The sequence below is a fragment of the Humulus lupulus genome, chromosome 1, assembly GCF_963169125.1.
Source record: "Humulus lupulus chromosome 1, drHumLupu1.1, whole genome shotgun sequence".
NCBI lineage: Eukaryota > Viridiplantae > Streptophyta > Magnoliopsida > Rosales > Cannabaceae > Humulus > Humulus lupulus.
The window spans coordinates 82,605,761-82,619,068 of record NC_084793.1 but is presented as its reverse complement, the minus strand read 5'-3'; the positions used below and the strand labels follow the sequence as shown (position 1 = coordinate 82,619,068).

At 36.0% G+C, this 13,308-nt stretch overlaps 1 non-coding gene across 1 annotated transcript; it reads left to right on the top strand.

The window, feature by feature from the left end:
- The first annotated feature begins 532 nt into the window (after window positions 1-532).
- Window positions 533-639, top strand: LOC133813314 (small nucleolar RNA R71). The gene has a single exon (XR_009884340.1). It is a non-coding gene; the product is annotated as a small nucleolar RNA R71 (small nucleolar RNA).
- Window positions 640-13,308: the final 12,669 nt, after the last annotated feature.

Sequence of the window (13,308 nt, the reverse complement as noted above, 5' to 3'; positions counted from 1 at the left end):
GAATTTGTTTCCTTGATTCATTTGTGGTTGGTTTTGTCTCCATGAAAAATTAGGATGGTTTCTCCAATTTGGATTGTATGTGTTGGAAAATAGGCTATCAGAAGAAGGTTTTCCATATGAATGTAAAGCATTAGCCTCTTCAGAAAATGTTTCAATAAAAGAAGGACATGATTGAGCATTGTGACATGAACTAGCACATAAAGAACAAACATCTTATTTAGGTTGCACATGAGAATTCATAGATTGACTTATTACTAAGGCTTCTACTTTTTTTGCTAATTTTTCAAGTGATGTTCTTAAGTCACTTTCTTCTTTTATTTCATATTTTCCTTCTCTTTTCGGTGAAGGGTTGGCTCTAGACTTGGGCTCAGAATAATTCCATTGTTGTGAATTAATAGACAATTCTTCAAGAGCGTCCCAAGCCTCTTGCCCTTGCAATTTTAAAAAATTTCCGGTATGCGTAGATTGAATCATTTGTCGGTTTGAAGGGGTTAAACCATCATAAAAATATTTTACAAGTCTCCATTTTTCAAAACCATGGCGGGGACATTTTAATAATAAATCTTTAGATCTTTCCCAACATTCATAAAATTATTTGTTATCTTTTTGATAAAATTCGGAGATTTCTCTTCTTAAATTATCATTTTTGGACATGGGGAAAAATTTAGCAAGGAATTTATTAAAAAGTTGATCCCAAGTAGTTATGGTTCCAGTTGGAAGTGAGTTTAACCAAGCTTTGGCTCTATCTTTTAAAGAAAAAGGAAACAACCTAAGTTTAACCGACTCATCTGAAATTTTTTGAAAACGAAAGGTTGAGCAAATTTCCAAAAAGTCTTTTACATGCATGTATGGATCCTCTCTTTCTAAACCATAAAATGATGGTAACAATTGAATGATTGATGGTTTAATTTCAAAATGAGTGGCATTAGTAGTGAGCAAAACAATGCATGACGGAGCATTAGATGAAATAGGTGAAAAGTATTCAAGAAGAGTTTTTTCTTGCACAACATTAGGTTCTTGTTCCATTATGCTTAAACTTTCAAAAAATGCTTTCAATTTCACGTAAAGACACTAATTTTTTCACCAAATGATTTTTTGAATTACGTTGCCAATGATGCATACAATGTCACAAATTTCACCAAGTAACACAAACAATCACAAGAAAACAAATTTCTAATGTGGAAGATCAGTTAGAATCGCAACCACAGAGCATACTTATAACAAGAAGAGATTATAATATATATATATATTGTTATGATTTTTATGATTTTTTTATTTTTTATTTTATTTTTGTTTAACTTGTTCTCGGGCTTATTTAATTCCACTTACTCACAACTTAATAACAACTCCCCGATGTTAGTTAATAAGCGTGGATGGGAACTTTGCCAAATTTCCTTTAAGAAAAAATTGCTTATGTTGAAAGAACAAGCTTTGTTTTTTAGTTTTTTTTTCAAGTATTTTCTTAAACAATAAAATTATAACTAACTAAATGCGATAATTAAGAGAGAAAAAAAATGACAATAGCAATAGTAAATAGTTATATAAAAATTAGGAGGCACTAATGCCATCAACTAAATGATCAACAAAAAATAAAAGAAAGGAGGCACTAATGCCATCAACCAACACTAATAATAATAAAACTTAGGAGGCACTAATGCCATCAACTAAGATAATAAACAAAAATAAAAGCTAGGAGGCACTAATCCCATCACCAGAGGAGATAGATTGTTCAAGTATGTAGGAGGCAAAAAATGCACTCAACTATCAAGTATGTAGGAGGCACAAATGCACTCAACTAAAAAAACATAAAAAGTAAAAGAAAAAGAAAAAGGGTTAGGAGGCACAAATGCACTCAACTAATAAGTATGTAGGAGGCACTAAATGCCATCAATTACCAAGAAATATATATAATATAATATATAACAATATAAATAAATATATGTATAACTTTCTTTTTTTCTTTTTCGATTTTTACTCTTTTTTTCGATTTTTTTTTTATAGATATATATATTTTTTACTTTACTTTATTTTTTAAGATGATAGTGCAAATAAAAATAAAATAACTAGTAGAAGAATGTTACTTACCTTGTAGAAAGATCGTTTCTTTCTTGCAACTCCCCGGCAACGGCACCAAAAACTTGTTGAACCCAAAAGAGGGTGTTTTAATATTTATACTCGCAAGTGCACGAATCGTTTTGGAATGTAATGTTCATGTAAGTACGAGGTCGAACCCATGAGAATTGACTAACATCAAAAGAAACTATTTCAAACAAAGCAAGAAGATTCTAACCTAGTTCCAAATATTTGATGAGATTTTGTTTTAGAAAAATAAAAGACAAGTAATAAAAAGATTTAAGATTAAATAGAAAAATGGTTTCCAAATGAGATATGTAAAATAAGATTATTAAGATATTAGAATCCACAAAATGCAAGTTCAATAATATTTATAAGTATATTGATTCCCAAGTTTAGATATAGTTGAAATAAATCACACTATATATTTTTTTCAAAATACATTTTCTATTCAAGTACAAGTTACTTTCAAAAAGGTAGGATTTTTCTTCACTTATATAAGATATAATTTCTAAGCATTAGTTGTGTTACAACCTAATGAAACTACAAAAAATCAAAGAGATTATGTTTAGGCAAAATATGATACTTATGCTCTAAGAATTAGATGTGAACAATTTAATGAAAAACATTTAATCAAAGAATATTATATTTTTGCATAATGAAGAACTAAGTGCAATATGCTTTAACAATCAATAATAGATGAAAAATGCATATCTTTGATAGAAAAATCCATAAACAATGTTGCACAAATGGGAAATCAACATACAACAAAAAATACTATCTAGTTACATTTTGCTTCATCATCATCTTAATAATCTTGAAAAAGATTAGAAGCTCATAACTAGATTGAAATAAAAATTAAAAAATAACGTACTTGACATGCTCTTCAAAATATGAAAATGGTAGAGAGAAAATAGTGAAAAGAAGAGAGAAAAATATGAAGTGTAGAAGAGATTGAAAAGATGAAGAAGAGCTCCCCAAATGGTCTTACAAGACTCTATTTATAGGAAAAATATAGAGATTAAATTAATCAAATTAAAATAAATAAATTGATTAATTTAATTGTGTTGGGAAGTGGTAGGATAAAAAGAGTAAGTGTAAGGGTATTGGAAAGATGAAATGTTTGGTTGGATGGAAGATTAGTGAAAAATTAGGGTAAAAAAATGAATTATGAATGTTTATTTAGGTAAGAAAAAATAGGGAAGAGTGAATTGATATTTGAGTGAAAAGAAAAAAAAAACATTGGGAAGAAAAATATGATTTTTAGCCTTTTGGTGGCTGTGTTGGCAGCTTGGTTTAGGTGGGCCGAAGGGGCTGGTGAGGTGGTTTGGGTTGGTGTGCTTCGTCTGGAGTGGGCTCGGGCTGGCTGGCCCAAGGTGGCTTCGGATGTGAGCTGCTGGCTGTGAGGTGAGTGTGATGTGTTGGGCAGGAGGAAGACTTTGGGAGGCAGCTGGCGCAGGAAGGCTGTTGAAGGCAGAGTTGGAACCGTGGGCCAGGGGCTTGAACGAATACAGCAGGGGGCTGGGAAATGGCTGGGCCGAATGGGTTTGGCTGGCGGGCCCAACTGGGGCAGGGGGCTGCTGCTGATGCCGAGTGGGCCTGGAGAGCTGCTGGGGCCCAGGTGGTTTGGTGAGCTGATGGGCTTGAGAAAATGCCACATTTTTACTTTCTTTTCCTTGAAATGCCATTTTTTTCTTCATTATTCTTGCTTTTCAAGAGCAAAAATACACCAAAATCCCTAACAAAATAAACATAAATTAAATCAAAATTAAATATTTTCAATTATCCAATAAATCATATTAATTCATTGAAAATATTAATTATAATTTAATTTAATTTAACATTTAGTTTCAATAAAACATACATTTTTTTACTTCTAACTAGACACAATAATTTAAATAATTAACTACAACATTTTACAACAAAATAACTATAAAAACACACAAAAATATATAAAATCAAAATAAACCTAATAAATTCAAAATTACTTAAAAACTTAATAAATCAATTAAAAACTCAAGAATTAAGCAACAATTAGCACATAAAAAGTGGTAAAATAACTCTATTTTGTAGAATTATCAAATTACAGAGTTTCCAGCTGAGTTTTACCTTAGATTCAAATGGTTTCCTTTGAGCGAGAAGGAGAGTAGGTCAGTTCCTAGTGTTCCACTGAATTATGTGTTTTACTTAGTCTATTGTTAGGCAATTAAGTTAATCCCAAGGCTCGAGGTACCAGAAACGTCCCCGAGGGAAAAATGGTAAAATTCCCCAGTATTCCCACCTAGACTTCCTAACCTCAAATATATCTCCAATTATTTATTTCCATAACCTGATAACCTAAATAACCATTCAATACTAAAAATACCCCTTGACTTACTCGAAGTCAAGTACTAAGCCCCGTTGTGACTTTCCCGCTAGCTAGCTCCCTAGGATTGCCTCAAGTCGCACACTGCAGATTTACCCACATAATAATGTGGTTCTCACAATCATAGCATATAATCACATTCATATTCATATAACCATACTAGCATGCTTATCATATAGTCATGCATTAAGTCAAATAAATTCACACATAAACCAATTATGCCCTCCCAACACACTAATCAAGGCCCTTAAGCCTTATTAGTGATTTTAAGTCGTCTATCCCCTCCTACTGAGAATTTCGTCCTCGAAATTTACCTGAATAGCTCGGGATACTAATCCCGCATCACCGTCTCTAGCTCCCAGGTTGCTTCCTCGACCTTGTTGTTTCTCCACAATACTTTAATTAACGGAATCGTCTTATTCAGTAGAAATTTATCCTTCTGGTCCAAAATCTGAACCGGTCGCTCCTCATAGGACAAATCTGTCCGTAACTCTAAATCCTCATACTTCAATACATGCGTTGAATCTGATACATACTTCCGCAACATAGAGACATGGAATACATCATGAACTCCTGACAGCGACGATGGCAAGGCCAACCTGTAAGCCACCTGTCCAATCCTTTCTAAGATCTCGAAAGGTCCAACAAACCGAGGGCTCAGCTTGCCCTTTACTCCAAATCTCCTCACCCCTCGCAGTGGTGAAACTCGCAGAAACACGTGATCCCCAACTTGGAATTCCACGTCTCTATGCTTAGGATAAGCGTAGCTTTTCTGTCTACTCTACGAAGCAAGCATTCTGGCTCGAATCTTCTCAATAGCCTCATTGGTCTTCTGAACCATGTCTAGCCCCAAGTATTTCCTCTCACCCATCTCATCCTAATGAATGGGCGACCTACACTTCCTTCCATAAAGCAACCCATAAGGAGCCACTCCAATCATGGACTGATAACTGTTGTTATACGAGAATTCGATCAACGGAAGATACTTACTCCAAGATCCCTCGAAATCAATCACGCACGCCCTAAGCATGTCCTCCAACACCTGAATCGTCCTCTCAGACTGTCCATCAGTCTGAGGATGAAAGGTTGTGCGAAACTTCAACTGAGTCCCCATGGCTCTCTGTAGAGCTCCCCAGAACTTAGAGGTAAAGATAGGGTCTCGATCAGAAACAATAGACTTTGGAACCCCATGGAGACGAACTATCTCCGTCACATACAACTCTGCATACTGTTCCACTATATAAGTCGATTTTACAGGCAGAAAATGAGCTGACTTGGTGTATCTGTCCACTATCACCCACACCGAGTCACAAAGTCCCCCTGTCCTGGGTAGACCTCCCACAAAATCCATTGTGATGTCCTCCCACTTCCACTCTAGAACACCCAAAGGCTGAAGTAATCACGCTAGTCGCTGATGCTCAGCATTCATCTATTGACATGTTAAACATCTGGCCACATACTCTACCACATCCTTCTTCATCCTAGGCCACCAATATAATGTTCGTAGATCTTGATACAGCTTCGTGGTACCCGGATAAAGCAAGTATGGCATAGTGTGAGACTCATCCAGTATCTCTTGTCTGATCCCTTCATCTGCCAGAACACAAATCCGTCCCTGATATCGATGCATACCAGTCTCAGAAACAGAATAGTCCTTAGCTATCTCTGCTAAGACATTCTGCCTAACTTCTTATAACTGTGCATCTGCCAACTGCCCCTCCTTGATCCGCTCTAGCAGGGTCGACTGCAAGGTAATATTGGCTAACTGGCCTACCACCAGTTCTATCCTTGCCCTGGCCATCTCATCCGCTAACTCTCTCGAGATCTAGGTGGAACTATACAATTGACCTGGGCCCCTCCGGCTCAACGCATCCACCACTACATTGGCTTTCCCCAGATGATAAAGAATATCACAATGATAATCTTTAACCAGTTCCAACCAACGCCTCTGCCTCATGTTCAGATCCTTCTGGGTGAAGAAATACTTCAAACTCTTATGGTCAATGTATATTTCGCACTTCTCCCCATACAGGTAATGTCACCACACCTTCAGTGCGAATACCACTGCCGCTAATTCCAAATCAGGGGTAAGATACCGCTGCTCATATTCCTTCAGTCGCTGCGATCCATAAGCTATAACTTTCTCATTTTGCATCAACACGCAGCCTAAACCCATCCTCAATGCATCACAGTATACCACAAACTTTCCTTCATCTGGAGGAAGACTCAGTACAAGTGAAGTAATAAGTCGTCGCTTCAACTCTTGGAAACTATTCTCACACTTCTCTGATCAAACAAACTTCTGATTCTTTCTTGTCAACTATGTCATTAGTTAAGAAATCTTCGAAAATCCCTCTACAAACCGCCTCTAATAGCTTGCCAACCCAAGAAAACTCCGCACCTCTGAGGTGTTCCTTGGCCTCAGCCAATCTCTCACTGCTTCCACCTTGGTCGGATCCACCTTAATCCCTTCCGCGCCAACCACATGTCCAAGAAAAGTCACCTCAGGCAACCAAAACTCACACATATTAAACTTGGCATATAACCGATGCTCCCTTAACCTCTGTAAAACCTGTCGAAGATGCCGCTCTTGCTCTGCCTCTGAACTAGAGTACACTAAGATGTCTTCGATGAAGACAATGATGAATTGATCCAAGAAGTCCTTGAACACACTATGCATCAGATCCATAAAAGCTGTCGGGGTGTTGGTCAAACCAAAGGACATAACCAAGAACTCATAGTGCCCATACCGTGTTACGAAGGTCGTCTTCGGTATGTCCTCGTCCTTGATCCTCAGCTGGTGATAACCAGATCGAAGATCAATCTTTGAGAACTCCGTCTTTCCCTGCAGCTGATCGAACAAGTCATCAATCCTTGGTAGAGGGTACTTATTCCTAATGGTCAACTTGTTCAATTCCCTGTAGTCTATGCACATTCTGAGAGTCCCATCTTTTTTCTTAACAAAAAACACTGGAGCGCCCCATGGAGAGTAACTAGGCCTGATGAATCCCAAATCCAAAAGTTCGTGCAACTATATCTTCAATTCCTTCAACTCTGCTGGCGCCATCCTATATGGTACCCTTGATACGGGTTCTGTCCCCGGTGCTAGCTTAATAACACTTCAATCTCATTTACTCAAGAACACTAAAACCGTCCATAAAACTCAGAATTCAAACAATAAATCACGAATTAGAGCTTACCTTCTTTGATGAACCAACTCCCTTAATGATTTCTGAGCTAAAACCCAAGCTTTCTAGCTTCTACTCAGTCCTTAAGATTCAAAACCCAAAAACCTCTTAGAACTCAATCAAAACCATATAATTTCAACAACAAAAAGTGTGATTTAATCCTTACCTCAGTCCTGGTTGAATTCCCTTGCTAAAACTGAGCTAATCTCTCAAAATTCTTGCTCAAATTACAGAGTTTTCAGCTGAGTTTTCCCTTAGATTCAAATGGTTTCCTTTGAGAGAGAAAGAGAGAATGAGAGTAGGTCGTTTCCTAGTGTTCCACTGAATTCTGTGTTTTACTTAGTCTATTCTTAGGCAACTAAGTTAATCCCAAGGCTTGGGGTATCGGAAACGTCCCCGAGGGCAAAATGGTAAAATTCCCCAGTATTCCCACCTAGACATCCTAACCTCAAATATATCTCAAATTATTTATTTTCATAACCCGATAACCTAAATAACCATCAAATACTAAAAATACCCCTTGACTTACCCGGAGTCAAGTACTAAGCCCCATTGTGACTTTCCCGCTAACTAGCTCATTAGGATCGCCTCAAGTCGCACACTGTAGATTTACCCACATAATAATGTGGTTCTCATAATCATAGCATATAATCACATTCATATTCATATAACCATACTAGCATGCTTATCATATAATCATGCATTAAGTAAAATGAATTCACACATAAACCTATTATGCCCTCGCGGCACACTAATCAAGGCCCTTAAGCCTTATTAGTGATTTTGGGTCGTTACAGCAGCTAAGCCATTGGTAGCTGAGGACAGCTAAATAATCACTGAGCTCGGCTTAAGCGGGTCGGAGTCAGTGGGTTAAGCACTGGGCTTGGCCTAAGTGAGCCGAAGACAGTGGATTAAATAGAGGGTATGGCCTAAGGGCGTCGACCCTGAGTATTGTATGATGAACATTGATATGTTATCATTGTTGTCTGTTGATTATAACTTGTTTAATACTGAGATGAATGGATTATGAATAATTGTTTGACCTCTCTGAGTTGATGACTGTTATGGCATGTTAAACACCTGGTTAACAAATTTATGGATTATTTGATTGTTTGTACTGTTTATGCTCTACATTATTGTTTTATTGCTGGGCCTTGGCTCACGGGTCCTACATGGTGCAGGTAAAGGCAAGGGCAAGGTGGACCATTCCTGAGTTGGAGAGCTCTGGGGCAGAATGTACATAATCAGCTGCTCAGCCGCCACTGCCGAGGGATGGTACAAGGACAAGATAACCTAAAGTGCCTATGTTGCCATTAGAGTGGCTTGTGATTGTACATGAACTTTGAAATTTTGTAAACTCCCCTTTAAACCCTGTTTTTGGGATCCCATGTATCAAACGTTTATTTAAACGAAATTTGTCTTTTATGACCAAAATCTTGTTAACCCTAGTTCAATTATGGTTTTAGTGTCACATTTTTAACTAAATGACTTGATTAGCAAGTCTTGCACCTTTATAAACACGCAATGTAATGGTCTTGATTATCCAGGGCGTTATAGCTTTCTTCATATACAGTGCAATATTTGTTAATTTTGCATATGTCTAACAAATATTTCTTATCTTGTAAAACAATCTATAAATTTTCATTAATGAAGATTTACATTTTTATTTAATTAGTTATATCAATTTAAATTTATTAATTATATCAATTTCAGTTTAATTAATTATTAAATCAATTTAAATTTATATTAATTATTAAATCAATTTTATTTTAATTAATTATTAAATCAAATTAAAATAATATTAATTATAAATTAATTTAATTTAATTTGTTTTTTAAAATGGGAGACATTGAAAGTCCCATTTCAATGTCTCTTTCAATGTCTCCCACTGGGAGATGTGAGAAACTTCTCACGTATCCTCGTGGGAGAGGTTGAAATTCCACGTTTTTGGACACCTTTCAACCTCTTCCATTGGGAGACGTGGGATGTCTCTCACCTCTCTCATTGGGAGATGTTATATGTGCACTTACAACGTCTTCACCTACGATGACTCCCCAGCGGGAAACATTGTATATTTTTAATGTCTCCCAAATAAAGTCATTAAACCCTTATATTGTTGTAGTACTCTGACTCGAACTTTAGCTTACCGTGTCCTGGCTCCAACTCGGACTATATTATGCTAAGGTTCTTGCTCCAACCCAAACTTACTTACCATTTAGCCGCAGATTGCAAAAACATTGCAAGGGTAGGCATTAAGCATACCCTGGTCTTAATGACCCAAACAAAACTAGTGTAATCTACTACTACAAGCACACACTAGTACATTCATGTTATAGCCAAGAAAGGGAAAGGCTAACTTACTTGGAGTCCTTAGTTCCCCAACTGTATCCTTAATATCTCTATTCATTTTTTCCTTTTGCGGTTACTGTAATTAGTACAATGTACTCGGATTAAACTATGGCATATACTTATAGCTAGTATTTTATAATAGCTACATGCAATAAACTCTCAGAGACTCTATATTGTAGCCTTTTATACACTTCATAGTGTATAAGGTCGGGTTTTCTTTTTAGTCTTTAAGTTATCATAGGAAAATTGGTCTCACAATAACATGCTCCCCATACCGTCTATTTTAATATTTCTTCAAGAAGGAAATATCTTATTTGATCATTTGGTACTCTGGTTTTAGAAAAAAGCGTTAACAAAATCACATCTTTAAAAAAATACCATAATTTTTGTCCTTTTATGAAGTTCACCATTTCCTTTCATAATACCCATAATACTCCTTTTAGACTATTTTATTATTATTTTTTTTTTAAATTCACCCTTTGTTTATAAAGATCTTTTTTAACCCACACTTCTATTTTTACCAAGTTTAATGATACTCTAAAACCTCTTTTTTGGTATTTTTAAAAAGAAGGGAAATTGGACCCTTAATTAATTAAAATGGTAAAAATCATATTTTATTTATCTCAAACTAATTTTACATTGGTTCCTTAGTTACTTTTTATAAAAATAATTATTTTTCCATTTCCACAATTTTACTTTTACTTCTTTATTTAAAGTGATAAAAGTCCATTTTTAAACATTTTCCATATGTTGATTTTATGGCCAAAGCCCTTCAAATTTCATCCACTAATTCTTTGTCATAAGGAAGGGAGCTAGGCGAAAACCTCGTGTCAAAACTCGTTTTAGGTTAGAAGAACTAACCTCCCAAAAATCACTTTTCGTGATGGTCAGAAATTACAACTTTTTATTTTATTTTAGGGAAAACTTAGAAAACAAATTTCTCTTAAATCGCGACACATTTTTCTCTTAAATTTTAAAGGGCACCTGATAAATACCTTAACTAACCTCTTTCAAAATTTCATAATTTTTGGAATAGTAAAACCCATTCAAAAGATAAAGAAATCTTGGTAGTGCATGCTGCCCAGAAATTTTCCAGATTTGCATCACAATGACAAAAAGTGCATAAATTTGGCTTAAAAGAAATACTTTTTTATGATTTTCCAAAGCCTAACATCAAGTACTCACAAATAACTATAGAACTACATAAATTATTTTCACAAACAGAGGCAGTAGGGTGCGATCTAACCCATTGGAAGCCAGACCACAAATTTTGGCAGCATGCATTTTTACTCACACTTAACCACAACAAGCATTTTTAGCATAAACCCTGGTCACATGCATGCATGTAATTCATCGTATCACACAATCTCAATCATAAGCATAAAAATGAGCTCAAAAACCATTGAAATACTCTATACAACCAGATCTACAAGAATCCCCACAAACTTAAGGAAAACACCCATAGATTTTACCTTTTGAAGCCCTAGCTTGGAGATGTATTCCTTAGCTCTTCAAAAGCTTTCCATGGTGCTCTAAACTCTCAAAATCGAGCCCCAAGCCCCACATGCAGATTTTTAAGAAAGGATTAGGGTAGGAAGAACTTAGATGAGAGACAAGAACATGCAAACTTACAAAAACCTCTTACCTTGCTTTATTTGATCACAATGGTGTTCAACTTTGAGATCCAACTAATAAAGGCTTCTATTGAACCCTAGAACACAAGAACAAGGTCATGCATGGATTTTAGATCACATGCATGCACAAGGAACCCTGGGTTTCGGGTTTGAATAGAAGAGAAGAAAAATGTACAAGGGAACATTTTACTTACAATAGACAAGGAAATCTTTCCTTGAAGCTTTTTCTTCTCCAATGGGGAAGAGGAGTACTAGCTCTCTCAAGGATTTGAATATTTTTGCAGCAATGGAGGAGAAAATATACGTGTATTCAGTTTTGGAGAGAGAGAGAGTTTTTTTTTTTTTTTTAGAAATGATTGGTTTTGGCTTGTATAAAAAGGTAAGAGACTTTTTCCATTCCTTAGCTTTTGGGGTATGTAACCTAGCTTATGAGAGCCCTAGGGTCTACCCCTAGCCTTGATGCCCACCTCTATCTCTCTCTCTTCCCTTGGAAATTACTTTTATGCCCTTGCTTATTATACCTCACATATATGGAACCCAAAGGCCCTTTGGAAATTTTGTGCTCTAAATTTCCCTTAATTTTTTACCTATAATTTTTAAATCTCCAAGCATAATTAAATAAATTAATTTGTGACCAAAAATATAATTTGTCACAATATCCAATAATTTTGTCAATTTATCACATATTGACCAAAATGCCCTTAAATGCCCGAGCAAGAAATTTTTATTCTTAAGCACGGTTGATTGGAATTCAAACATCAATCAATTCTCTTAAAATTTATTGGCTCAACAATAAATTCACAGTTTCCAAAAAAAAATTAATATTTTTATGCCATAGTATTTCCTATTTACCAGATCAAAACCCCGGGACCAATCTTTCTTTGCATAAAGCTAGATCATTTACCAGATCATCACAGTAGCTATAAAAATTCATGAATTATCACAAATTCATATAATATCATTTATCAAAATAATATTCTACATAATTCTTCACCGGTTCCAACTGACTACTAACGTGTGTTCAAAACACGAGACGTCACAATACCTGCAATTTATAAAAGTTTCATCCCCGAAGCTCAAAACAGATGGGGATATCACTCCCACATCTCAACTTCTATCTCCCAAGTCACCTCTTCAATGTCGTGGTTGCACCACTACACCTTTACCAAAGGTATTGTTTTGTTTCTTAATACCTTGTCTTTCTGATCCAGAATTGCGACCGGTTTTTCCACATAACTCAGATGAAGATCTATGCTAAGTTCATTGTAACTTAGCACATGAGTGGGGTTGTTCATGTACTTCCTTAAGGTTGACACATGGAAATCATTGTGAACTCTAGAGAACGCGGGTGGAACGACTAGTCGATAAGTCTCCTTTCCAATGCGTTCCAAAACCTCGAACGATTTTATGTACCTAGGGCTCAACTTGCCCTTTTTCCCAAACCTCATAGCTAGCAATACCTTGTCCCCAACTTCAAATTCTAAAGGTATCCGTCAACGATCGACATACTTACGTTGTCAATCTATGGAGGTCTGTAACCTCTGACGAATTGACCTAATGTCCTCTGTAGTTGGTCTGCCTCTTCTGATCCCAAGAATTTCCTCTCACTGGTCTCATGCTAGTGGATTGGAGATCGACACTTTCTTCTGTATAGTGCCTCATACAGAGCCATTTTTATCGAGTCGTGATAGTTATTATT